At 34.8% G+C, this 13,515-nt stretch overlaps 1 long non-coding RNA gene across 1 annotated transcript; it reads left to right on the top strand.

Moving 5' to 3' along the window:
* The first annotated feature begins 1,342 nt into the window (after positions 1-1,342).
* LOC141626741 (uncharacterized) lies at positions 1,343-5,890 on the top strand. The gene is made up of 2 exons (XR_012536330.1): positions 1,343-1,794; positions 4,871-5,890. It is a non-coding gene; the product is annotated as an uncharacterized LOC141626741 (long non-coding RNA).
* Positions 5,891-13,515: the final 7,625 nt, after the last annotated feature.

Here is a 13,515-nt window from a genome sequence, read left to right as displayed (position 1 = left end):
CATCAACGCTAAATGAGGATTAGCCGGGACATTACTCTCCTCTAATCATTAAGGACTGATTTGGGTTCCGCTTGATCTCAACGAATGTCGAGTATTATTTATCGAGTGGTTGTTTCCATGGTTCTCCATCCATCTGCATGTACGATTGCTTCCACTCACCACCTCTTACTTCAAATCTGATAGCTGCCAGTGAACCCTGCAAAACTCTACATGATCAATACAAACAAGTATTCCTAAGCCGAAAACAGCAAGAAATTGGATAATTTCTTAGAGAACAACTTCCGGCTATCAGAAATCACAACTTGTAAGTTGTACCTTAAGACTGCCAAGGAATGGCAGTCTGTGTTCTTACTGAGGGAAGGAGAAACGACAATGACGATATAAATTTGAAATAGCAATGTAATACAACCAACGCATAGTCAAATGTAGGAGTAGCCTGAAAGATTACTCTAATGTTACTGTCAGTGAGCTTTTAACATTCATCCTGTTCATCTACCTCAAAGATTGCTACTACATAATCAAATGATAACCACAAACAATGGAAAACAGTGTATCAATTCAATCTATTGCAAATAGATGAGAATGCATTCAATCACGATAAAAACAATGAACATTGCTATAAATCTAATAACTCAATGAAAAATCACGCAATAAAACAAAAATCAATCAAATAACATCAACAAAATTAAAAATCTAAAATCTAAAATCTAAAATCAATCAAATAACATCAAGAGAATCAAAAATCTCACTCGTAGAAGCTTCTGATGGATTTCTAGCGAAAGAGCGGTGAGATAAGCACACCTTCGAGAATCCGAATTCTGCTGCATTTCTAATCACAGATCATCAAATCACAAAACATAAACCCTAAGATTTTAAATTCCCCGAAATCGAATACAAATTACTCCATACAATATGATTTAAATGATTATATTTCCAGATGACGGTGAAGTATATGACGAAACGACGAGTTTTAGCATGAAATGATGAATTTGAATGTGAATTGAAGGAGTAGATGAGAATGCATTCAATGGAAAGAATTGGATGTGGCGTAAAAAGGAAGGAAGTAAGTTGATGGAATTGATAACTTATTTTGATTTTTGGAAAAGTGATCTGGAAACAGTGACAGCCGACAGGTATTGAGAGGGAGATGGCTGAGATTTTCCCAGTAGATGAGAATGCATTCAATCACCATAGTGGATTTTTTTTAGCCTGATGAGTACGAGTTATGAGATTTAATCTCAGCCCTTGTTTTTGTTCATCCAATGGCTGAGATTTTCCAAACTCACAACTCACCGTAAGAACCAAACTCACGAGATCCCGCCTCTCTCTCTCTCTCTATATATATATATATATGGGCGGGATCCAGTACGAACCAAGTTTCAATACGAACCGTACGAAGAGTTCATATACACTGTTTCTCTCACACAAAACTTAAAAGCTAGAAACTTCACCCTTTTCCTTTCCTATTCCCAGCCCAACCCCGACCTTCCTCCACTCTCCTCTCTCATCAGTCATCACCCATCCTCACCTGCTGCCGCCGCCACTGGCGAGATACAACGATGTCGGCGCACCACCGGCGACCAATGTCGACGCATCTCTTTGTTTGGTGCGTAGTCACCACGACCTCCATTTTTCCTTGCTTTTCCACCACCGTAGAACACCATTAGCAACTGATTTTGTTGTCCCCGAACCTACTCTGCCGGCGACGTTGAGCTCACACAATTGGTCCATTTCTGGAGTAAGAAGGGTGACTAACGACGGCGACGGGATACGTGTTTCATTCTTAGATTTCAGGTTAGTTGATCTGAACAATTAAAAAACAATAGTGGTTTAGGAATGTTGGTGGCTGAACTTTAATGGAATAAATTCCATGAAATGCATTGTAAGTAATTGCTACCAATTACTGAATTTCTTACAAAGTTCGTTTTACGGTAGTTCCTTTTATGGTCAGCCTTTTTTAAACATTCAAAGGTAGGAATAATATTGGGTTGTATACTTGTATCTATTAGAAATCGAGTCTTGCTAAGCTCTTTAATTTTAACTCACCCTTGTTTGAGTTTTGTTGTCTACTAGCCTATTCGTGTGGTGTATAGTTAAAGGCTGCGAATGTTTCATTAAATTAATTGAGTTTGTCACGGAAGTAGGTGTGGTGGTGGTAGTGTTGGTGGTTGCGATGGTTAGTTTGGTGGCCATAGTTGCTCTTTAGATTGTGGATACATGAAATACCAGGCCGGATACACATGATATTACTATTAGATACACAAATTGATTTGTGTATCTAGTAGTAATACCATGTGTATCTGGCGGTAATACCATGTGTATCCAGCAGTAATACCATATGTATCTTTTGAGCAATAGCCTTTCAATCGCACCGTAGCCTGATTTCAGTTATTGATGGTACTACGGAGTATCATACTAGGTGACAATTGAAAATGTCAAAATAGTCAGTTCTGGCTCTCTTTATCCATTGATCCATACCCAAACAAATTACTCAAGCCCAAAAGATCAGAAGTATCTTTCGCAATATAAGGAGACGGAACATTCAAAACATGATTATTTCTAACACCGTTATTGGAAGCATATGACCTGGCAAAAACACTAGCACTACCACCTTTAGAACCACTGTTCTTCAACGGAGGTTTTTGATGTGAAGAACACGTTATCCTCGTACTTGGATTGCCCGAACACTTGCTGTTCTTCTAGTTGTGCTTAGATTGATCTTCTGAAAACTTAACAGTTGAAAAACCTGTTGATTTACTCCTAAACAGAAGAGGCAACGACCAAATTGAGTTTATTTTATGCCCATAATTCTCACAATTTAGGCTGCTACTTCTCTTACACCTCTAAACTGAGGCAAAACAACAGTTTTTAGCTTAGCTAACTTATACAGAATATCTTAGGTTTAGTTAGCCTTCTTTTTTCTAACACGCTGGTCTTAACTCAGATTGCTATAAGAAGCCACAAAATTTTCTGAATCTTGCTAACAACCAGAAGAGAGCTAAACATAGTATCTTAATGAAAAGTTTAATGCGATACTAACCTTGAAATCATGAACGCATATATGCATCTCTTATTTGCGTGATTGTCATGTGACTAAATTATTGAAGTTGAATCTTTTCTTTTTTGATGTTAAAAACTTGTCATGCTACTCTAGGAAACCAACATCAGCCCCTGCAAATCACTTGTAGAAAAGAGCCTTAAATAACACAGTTGATTATGACTTCTGACTTATGTGCACTCATGATGAAGTCATTGACAATTCAGGGGAGGCCGAATTCATTCATATGTTATTACTGGCAGATACACATGGTATTACTGCCGGATACACATGGTGCCTCATATTCGCTCTCGCTCATTTTCCCATATCTTGACCCATATTCTGAGCTGGGCGGGGTATCATACTCATTCTTCCACCCACCATAGCATGGCAAATATGTGTATCTATTAAGGTAAAGGAGTGTATCTATAAATATTGCATGTTGAGACAAATTAAACTGAGGCTTATAATCTTATTATTGTCGATTATTTTCATGATGGAGGAAATATTGGACTAAGGCAATCTGGTCTCCTAGGGGGTTGCGTCGATCACCGTGATCATAGGCTAACGATGATGAGGGGATTCGAATGGGGGAGACATCGCCGATTGGAGGAAGTTCGTCGGTAAGGGCCGGTGATGTAGGGACTGGTCGTTGAGGGGTCGGTATTGATATTGGTGGTAATGGTTCATGGGTGAGGTTAGTGGACGGTATTGCGTAGTGGGTCAGTTGTTAGTCTTGGGTACGGTTAATCACTGATGGTGGTCGTGAGGTGGTGAGTGCTGGTTGCATAATATATGACCGCAGATACACAAGCTAGTACTACAAGATACACAAATCGACTTATGTATCTGGAGCTATCACTTCCATAGATCGGTCGCCATTCGCAAATTCAGTTCATTGTATCTGATTCACTGTTGCCTCAGTTTTCTCCTTTTTCCTAATGAGTCTTGATCTTTTTGCCATTTTTTCGGCAATAGCTCAACACACTAACTGAAGTGGGATGCTCAAGTATGACGGTGTTTTTACCTTTTTTTAAGTAAATGTGCAATTTTTAATTTGATTTGTTTCAAACCAGGATACCAGTCATGCCATTTAGACAATGGTTTTAATTGTGTTATTTTCATAGCTAAACGTCTTAACATGTCGATGCATATTGATTTCATGCATTTGACTTATAATTATGCTTCATCCAAGTGGTGGTGATGTATTTTATATCATAAATATATCTTATGATATAAAATGGCTATTTAATATTGTGCAGTACATCCAACCTCTATTTACCTTACTTTTTGCACCGAGTTAATACTGATATCATACAGCTGGTAAGGTTTGCCACTTTGCCGTACTTCTATATTGGTATTTTAACCTAGTACACTACTCTTAGCAGGTACAACCAGTAAACTGACTTTTCTCCGTCTCAGAACCCACCTGAAACCTGAAACTGACTCCGACCCCACTGGAACCTTAAAAAAGACAATATGATTTGAAAACCTTCAATAGTACTAACCCTAAATCTTGTGATATATACATGTTTTGACAGATTTATGATTAATAGTTGAGTACATTAGTTTGAGTGTGCACTATCAGTTACTGATGCTTCATTTTGATAGCTGACTTCATTTTCCCTTGACTATATTCATCCGTTGTTACCCCCACCTCACTTTGCGGTTCCGTGTGACAACTGACAATTAATGTCGAGAGATCATTTTGAGAATAATTCTTTGTTTATGTTTGTAGCATCCCCTTCAATTGTATGGTTTACTACATCTTGTCCTTTTACATAGATCATGTTATATTCCCCTTGAGTTCTTAACCTTTCGTTGTTTTTGCAGTTTTCAACTTTGAAACTGACGAGCATGCCGTGGCCATTGTAACGTCAAAGGATGCTTATGACAATTGTAAAACTGAAGTAGATGATATATGGTGATCACAAAACGCCCTTATGAAAGGACCCTGAACAGTCGGAAGAGAAAAAGGTGTTTGTTTGTTTTGCTACCCTCCTCTCCATCCATTTATCCATCTGATTTAGTGAATAAGTCCTATTTGAAGTTTTCGTGTGACATGGAATGTACAGGAGAGCAAACTACTGAAATTTCTTGGGTTTATGTGGAATCCATTATCATGGGTCATGGAAGCTGCTGTATTAATGGCTATTGTTCTCGCTAATGGTGATCACAGACCTCCTGACTGGCAGAATTTTGTTGGTATCATGGTTCTCTTGGTCATTAACTCTACTATTAGTTTCATTGAAGAGAATAATGCTGTCAATGCTGCTGCTACCCTCATGGCTAACCTTGCTCCTAATACTAAGGTTCTTAGGGATGGTCATTGGGGCGAGAATTCGAGATGGAGGCTGCTATATTAGTCCCTGGTGACATTATCAGCATCAAGTTAGGTGACATTGATCCTGCTGATGCTCGTCTCCTCGAGGGTGACCCTTTAAAGATTGATCAGTCTGCTCTTACTAGAGAATCACTTCCTGTCTCTAAAAATGCCGGAGAAGAGGTCAATTGTGTTAAAGATCCAGTATTACGTACATCATAACAGTTTACATTTTCATTTAAGTTGTAATATTTCAAAGGTACTTGCATTATTGTTGAAATAACTATACGTAGCAATGTATGGAGTAGCAGGCAATAGGTACTATGTGTTATTTGTGCGAAAATGAGTCTTTTCATAGAAGTCAAATTTGTTGATGAAATTAATTCATGTTCATATTGGTTGCGGACATCCAAACAAGGTATTAGAGATAGATTTTGTTTTATCTTAGAAGTAAAGGAGTACATCTAAGAAGGTAAAGACATGTACGGAGTATCTAGTAATATAAAGGTGTGTATCTAGCTTGTCAGAAATGTGCATCTAGCTAGGTAAATGAGTGTATCTAATAAGATAAATATCCTATAGTAGGACGACTATCCTAAAAATAGCCTCTAGTCTTGTAAATCACTCTCAAGCCTCAACTACAACTTCGCAAGTGCCCGGTAAACTTTTTATTTGGTACATTTTCTCTTAATTATTTCTATCAATTCAATATTTTGATAAAATGTGATGAAACCCTAGATTATGATTTATCAATTTGTTCGCCATATTTTGCATTCTAAAAATATTCATTATTTGCCTTTTTGTGAAAATGAAATCGACCAAACTTATGATGTTTTTTCCAATTAATTTTGTTTTCTTTTGCGTCTTTACACTAAATCTCTCCCCATGTTTAATCAACATTATTCCTTTCCTCACATTCATAAGGCATACAACACTTCAAGTTTGTAACCAAGTTTAGGTGGTTGAAACTTGATTTATGAAATTTTGTTTAACATGAGTATTTACAAGACTAAAGGCTATTTTTTGCTCGACGGATTTACATTCTGGTAATATTAAAAAATAAAAGGTACCATGGCCCAACATTAACTTGCTCGTTAATTATCCCATACTCCTATGTAGTTAGTCTCCATTATAGATGATGGTTATTGCCTTATAGATGATGGTTATTGCCTGTTGGCATGATGTGCTAACTGCTAAGATATTAAAGTAACCCCCACGACATAATCATCATAACTGATTCCTTCAGAAACAATTAACTAATGACCATAGTTTAGGCATTGGATTGGTATTTGTATCGGAATCTGCTGAGAGTGAGAAGGGGATCGCAAAGCAGAATATCATCGTAGAGAGATAGAGGCAGTTGACGATCCTCATCAACAATGTCGTAAATGGCAAACTTTGAGTTCATAGGAGCCAACTTAGACCTCCATACGACCATACCGTATCTAGCAATGAGTGATACACAGGTCAATTTGTGTATCTATAACACTATACTCTTGTACCTAGGGTCGTATTTGTGCGTATCCAGTATCCACAAACCACCAGCCACCCATTGAGCCTCACATGACCCAGATTAACCATAATTATCCATGTCCATTACATCCCCGATGACCACCACCACGACTCATTCTTCGCGGGGCCTTCAAGCATCCAAAATACATCGACTGCTGCCACCCGACCCACCACCATTATCACCACCGTCGCCACAATAACCACATCAATTGCGTCCCTACTACCACTACTCACCTAACATCCATACATCACCACCATCACCTAACTCCCAGCCACCACCACCACCTTCAGATCGTACCAGCTCTAACCGGTAGTACCATATCACTGGCAACGCAGCACCGCACCTTGTCTTCACCACAAACCAGACCTCCAACAAACATCAAACCAACTCACCACCTGCAACTCCATTTTTGTTTAATCTCGCACCATGAAACCACCATAGCTCGGTCAAAGGGGACTCGACAACTAGCATAAATCTGATTATTTTTTTAAAAAAAATTGAGTGATTTAAATCATAGATCTAAAAATAACAGAATTTTTTTAAAAAACTAATCACACTGAAGACATATCTGGAAGATTTGAATCAAATTGAATTCCTAAAACTTACTACCTATCACCTAGTTGGGAAATTCCGACGTATAACCATTCTTTTTGCTGGCCGGATACTGACGGCGAAAAGGTGTCGATCTCCGATGAGAGTCTCGTGGAAGGTGTAGACATCACATGAGCGACAAAATGGAAATATGCGAACTCCGGCAAAACGCTGTAAACAAATCCAACGATGATTGTAATCGGAGCTCCGGCGGTGGCGGCTCCGGTAAAGTGGCGGGGCATGATAGTTGGCTGCTTGTTGCGTGGTAGGAGAGAACAGAGAAAAGGATAGCATAAATTGAGTGGATATATGAGTTTGTGACTGGGCCCAAAATGACTTAATCCACTTGTTTTTATAAGTTCGTACCGGTTCGCACCGTAACTAGTTTTTGAACCCGTGCACTGCACGGGTGGTAACGTAAAGTATTATTAAAAGTTACCTAACGTGCTTTTTGAATTTAGTAAATTACTAATTAAACTTTAGAAAATGGTTTTAGTAAATTACCCATACACTTTTTAGTAAATTATTAATTTAGTAAATTACTAATTAAACTTTAGTAAATTACCCATACACTTTTTATAAGTTTGTGTTGCTTAATTGTGAAGTACTATGCTTTTTTTTGCTTGACTTTTTAACTTATGAAAAGCAAAATCTGAAAATTAAATATAACATTATTGTAGATTTCATAACCTGTTTATTTACGCAATATACATTTAATTTTACTCATTGTTGTACGTTTTATATCATATTACCCCGCTTGTTTGTTCTTCTCTCAATTATTTACCTTTTCTCTCATCACTGACTTGACAACCTCGAAACCCACCAATAGACCTGTCATCATAGTGATGACTGCATTGCACTTAACACCTCGAACCACAACGTCCCTCTCATCCCATATCTCAGCAACCCCCACAACTAACCATCACCCTGCAATCCATATCATACGTCCTCCAGCTACTCATCCTCCCCTTGCCTCCACCATTCCCTACGTCCGCGCGGCCCCACCCCATGCGTGACTCCCAACCCTTCTCGTAACCTTATGCAACTCCCCACCCCATTATTACCTACCCATCGTGACCCCTCCCCTATCACGACCTCCCACCATTAACACCACCCATTCATTCTCTATTTACTAACACGTCATTTACTCATTATTTTTCAGTGTCGTAATATTATGCATTAATTGTTAGATAATTTTTTGAAGTCACTTTAACTTATATAAATTGAAAATAATATGAAGTATTTAAATTGATTTTTTAATAAACTTTTTATTGACTCTATATTACTCCCTCCTATTCCGAATAACCGTCTCATTTGCCATTTCCGTCTATTCACATAACTGTCTCATTTGCCATATTTGGACATGTTTTTTTTACTTTTATACCCTTGGCTCTTTTCTTTATTTACCACCCCAACCACCCATAAACCATTATATTCAATACTTTTCATTATTTAACTCCTATATTCTTACCCCTATACAATACTTTTCATTATTTTAACTTCATTCCTTAAATTTTCGTGCCATTGTCCAAATGAGACAGTTATTCGGAATAGAAGGAAGTATCTATTAATTACTCGTGATATGATATATTTTATGGAATTGGTTGAGAAGAATCACAATAATCATTTATGCATTAATGGTCATTCATTAATAAAATACAATAATTTGTCTAATCTATCTATCTATCTATCTATCTATCTAATATATATATATATATATATATATATATATATATATATATATATATATATATATATATATATATATATATATATATATATATATATTTCGTTCTATCGTTCTATTCCTAAGGCACATGTTAGAAAAACCCTTATTCCTATACGTGTGGACGTATACAAATTAAAATTAATATGTCAAATACAAATATATGCTAAAAATGAAAATAGATAATTATTGACCGATACACGGTACACCCAAAAAAGAAAATAGATAACTATTGACCAGAACGGTGAGAATATTTTGAAAGGATTTAAAAAATTGAATAAATTAAAATCTTATCCCTTAGTATAATAAAGAATGAGACCAATGTCACTTTGAGAGAGGAAGTGGTGGTCACTTAAAGCAATATCCGTAGTTTAATTATTTACCATAATATATTTATAAAGAGGACAGTTAATTTGGAATAAATTTTAGAGAAAATAGGACAATAAAAGTAAAATAGGAGGAGTATCACTCTTATGAGTCTTATCTTACATATTATATTAACTACCATGTTGTATATTTATGAGCGTGAATAATCTACACGTTTATAATTGGGTCTTATATCATGCTTACACATGTGTCGTATATCATGTTAATAACTTCGTAAAGAAACGAATTATACCATGTGCGAAGTTTTAAAAATGTTTTTAATAAAATAATTGTTGCAAATAGAGATAGAAAAAGGAGGATACACTTATTAAGATTATGAAATGGTAGTTGGTACTCGATCTGTTTCGGGCTTTTTTTTATTCCATTTTGGAGGGTCTCGGTCAATTGTTTGTCTTTATATTTTAGATTAATCTTTAAAACAAAAAAAAATTGAATCCTCCCCACTTAATTTAGTCTACTTGTCATCTAATAATTGACTCCTTTTTTCCTTGTCTTTCTGCCAAAACAAAAGGCAAATAAATCAATTGTATCTTTTTATTTTAGATTTGCCTTTAATAGGCAATTGAATCCTCCCCATTTTGTACTTGTCATCTAATAATGACCCTTCTTCTTTCCTTGTCTTTCTCCAAAACAAAAGGCAAATAAATTGACCAAAATAGAGGGATTATACTCCATTTTATTACCCTACTTCTATTTTGAAATGATTTTAGGAAAAAAAATTCATAATAATTTTATTAATATAATCGAATTACCAACACTACAGCATTACATGCACATTCAAAAGTTATAATCTAATACGTTGGATATCCAAATACTTACTCTAATCGAAATATGAGACATGAATATAGTTAACGATAAACATTTTCATTTATTTAGAGAGATTTTATGGAGAATGATATGCAATATCCATTTTTGTTATATACGGAGTATCATCTTTTCTTGCAATATATTATGCGATGGAACTTGGAAGATACAACTTTAAAATACACAAAACATAGAGTAATATGTACATAGCTATATCATATATACAACTAATATACTCCATATAAGGATTAAAGATGGGAAAATATGAAGAATGCGAAAATAGTAGGAAGCATAATGAGTATATGTTTGAAATTGATGAGAGACAAAAATAAAATAAAATAAAATTATAAGGATCTGAGAGACTAAAATTACGTCCAATTAGTGACAAAATAGTAAAAAGCTTCCTTTTTTAATTGCCCTAAAAGTTACGTCCAATTAGTCACAAAATAAAATTATAATACTGTGAATTTAACTTGTTGATTATATTTACATTATGGAATTTTTTGGTATTTAGGGCAATTAATTATTAGGCCAATATTCTTGTCAATAATGACACCGAGATTCGAGTGATCGTTTTGCGGGCTTGGGGGACACGGGCGGGCCAATCTAAATTAAAAGTGTTTGGCGGACCTATTTTTCCTGTCCGTGTCCACTTTAACATGCTTATTGAAGTTGTCCATACCCGTTCGATATAAGTTAGCGGGCCTGCCCATGGGCCGTCGCGCTTTAAAATATAGAAGACACGGACTAAAAATGATGTTTAGCGTACCAAAATCGAACAATATACTACGTCTTTGTGCAATATATTACGTCCTCATACCGACATTAATTGTTTTAAGGCATAATAAATTGCCCAAATTGATGATACAACAATTTTAGTTTTATTTTTCTTTCTTAATTTAATCGGGTGTTGGATTGTTACATGGACCTTGGTTAATTATTTAGTTTGGTAAATCATTTTATGGAAGTAAAAATACATTATAAGCTATTAGCGGGCCTAACGGGTCATCCACGAACATTTTTATTTAGTCCATACCCGCCCATTAATTTAGCGGGCCGAGTTTTCCATGTCCATTAACCATTAATTTTAAAAATTTTGTAACCAAGCCCGTTTAAGTAGCGGGCGGACGGGCCGAGCTGGGGCGGGCCGATCAGGAGATGATCGGCTCTCGAGATTCTTGCCATTAATGATTAAATTTATTACTTTAGACATAATTTATGTAGTATTTTAAAGGCAATCAAATTAATTGTTATATAGTGCATAATTTTTGGTATTTAGGGCAATTAATTATTAGGCCAATAAATTTTGTGTGATAATCGATTTGATTTGGGCGAGATTTTTGGCGAAATAAAATTGGCATGTTTGTTATATTTTAAAAATATTAAAAAGATTATACTTTCAACCAGTTAAATTGGGTAACAAATATAATCTTGAGAAAATATCTCCTTAAAAGATTATACCGAAAATATGTTTAAAAATATGTTCAAAAAATCAACAACTTCCAGTGTTTTTAGCAATGTTTACGTGATTGCTTTTTTTTTTTAAAAAAAAAAGTGGAGAGTGACACGTGGCATCTGAAGGGGCTATGACACGTGGCAATCAAAGGAGATGGTGGTTATTCTTTAATATAATATATGATTTGGTTTCGTGATCGTGATCCTATATATATATATATATATATATATATATATATATATATATATATATATATGTATATATATATACGTATACATATATAGTAATAAGATCATCTAAGTCCATGTCTTACATTTGAGTCCATGAGTTCTATTGTCATCCCTTAGATCTTGTTATTGAATGGCTTAGATTAAAAGTAAAAAGCAACTAATAATATTATTCTAATGGCTAAAATAATTACCTCTCTCCTCCTACCACTCATAGGGTATTAGCATGCATGAAGCTTGTCAATCAAAACATCACTCACACACGTCCTACTAACTTCCCCCCACTTACCATCTCTCTATTATTCAAAATTAATTTTCCCACAAAACATTTTCCCCAAATTAAACCCCATTCATTTCAACTGCTTAAGACGAAACTGCTCTAAAAATCCCCCAATTTTATCGCTTTTTTGTTACCTTATTATCGTTTTTTTCTCCATTTTCTTTGCTCACTTGCAAATCGCCATTGTCGTCCTTTCGGATCACTTGAGGGTAATTTTTTCGGGGTTTTTAGAGTTATATGATTTTTTTCTGGGTTTTTAGAGTTTTATTATTTGTTCTCTTCTTTTATTTAGACGTTTTTTTATAATTTATTGGTCATTGTTATGTAATTGCAGTGTATTTAATCATTGTATTTTGTCACCATTGTTGCTGTACTGTTATATTTGATCACTGTTTTTGCTTTCTTCATTTTGATTACGCAGTTATTTTTAGCACATTTAGGACATTTATTTTTCATCACTGTATATTGTCAACAAACGTTTTTAGCACATATGTTCATATTCATTAAGATTACACAGAGTTTTTTTGAAAAATCCCACTTTTGTTGATTACAATTACTCATTCTCTGTTAAAATCTATATTCATTCAGATTACACTTTTGTTGCTAAAATAACACTTTATGCTGCCAATTTCACCTTCTTTTGCTAAAATTACACTGTTGCCTGTTAAAATAACACTTTTTTTTGTTAGAATTACACTTTTGTCTGATAGAATTACACTTTTTTTTGTTGAAATTACACTTTTGTCTTTTAAAATAACATTTGATTTTGTTAGAATTACACTTTTGTTGCTAAAATAACACTTTATGCTGTTACAATTTCACCTTCTTTTGCTAAAATTACACTGTTGCCTGTTAAAATAACACTTTATTTTGTTAGAATTACACTTTTGTCTGCTAGAATTACACTTTTTTTTGTTGAAATTACACTTTTGTCTTTTAAAATAACATTTGATTTTGTTAGAATTACACTTTTGTTGCTAAAATAACACTTTATGCTGTTACAATTACACCTTCTTTTGCTAAAATTACACATTGCACTGTTAAAATAACACTTTATTTTGTTAGAATTACACTTTTTATGCTACAATTACACTTTTTTTTGTTGAAATTACACTTTTGTCTTTTAAAATAACATTTGATTTTGTTAGAATTACACATTTGTTGCTAAAAT

This window comes from Silene latifolia, chromosome Y (assembly GCF_048544455.1).
Source record: "Silene latifolia isolate original U9 population chromosome Y, ASM4854445v1, whole genome shotgun sequence".
In the NCBI taxonomy this organism is placed as follows: domain Eukaryota; kingdom Viridiplantae; phylum Streptophyta; class Magnoliopsida; order Caryophyllales; family Caryophyllaceae; genus Silene; species Silene latifolia.
Note: the sequence above shows the minus strand (reverse complement) of the source record. Positions and strands in the feature narration are given on the sequence as shown.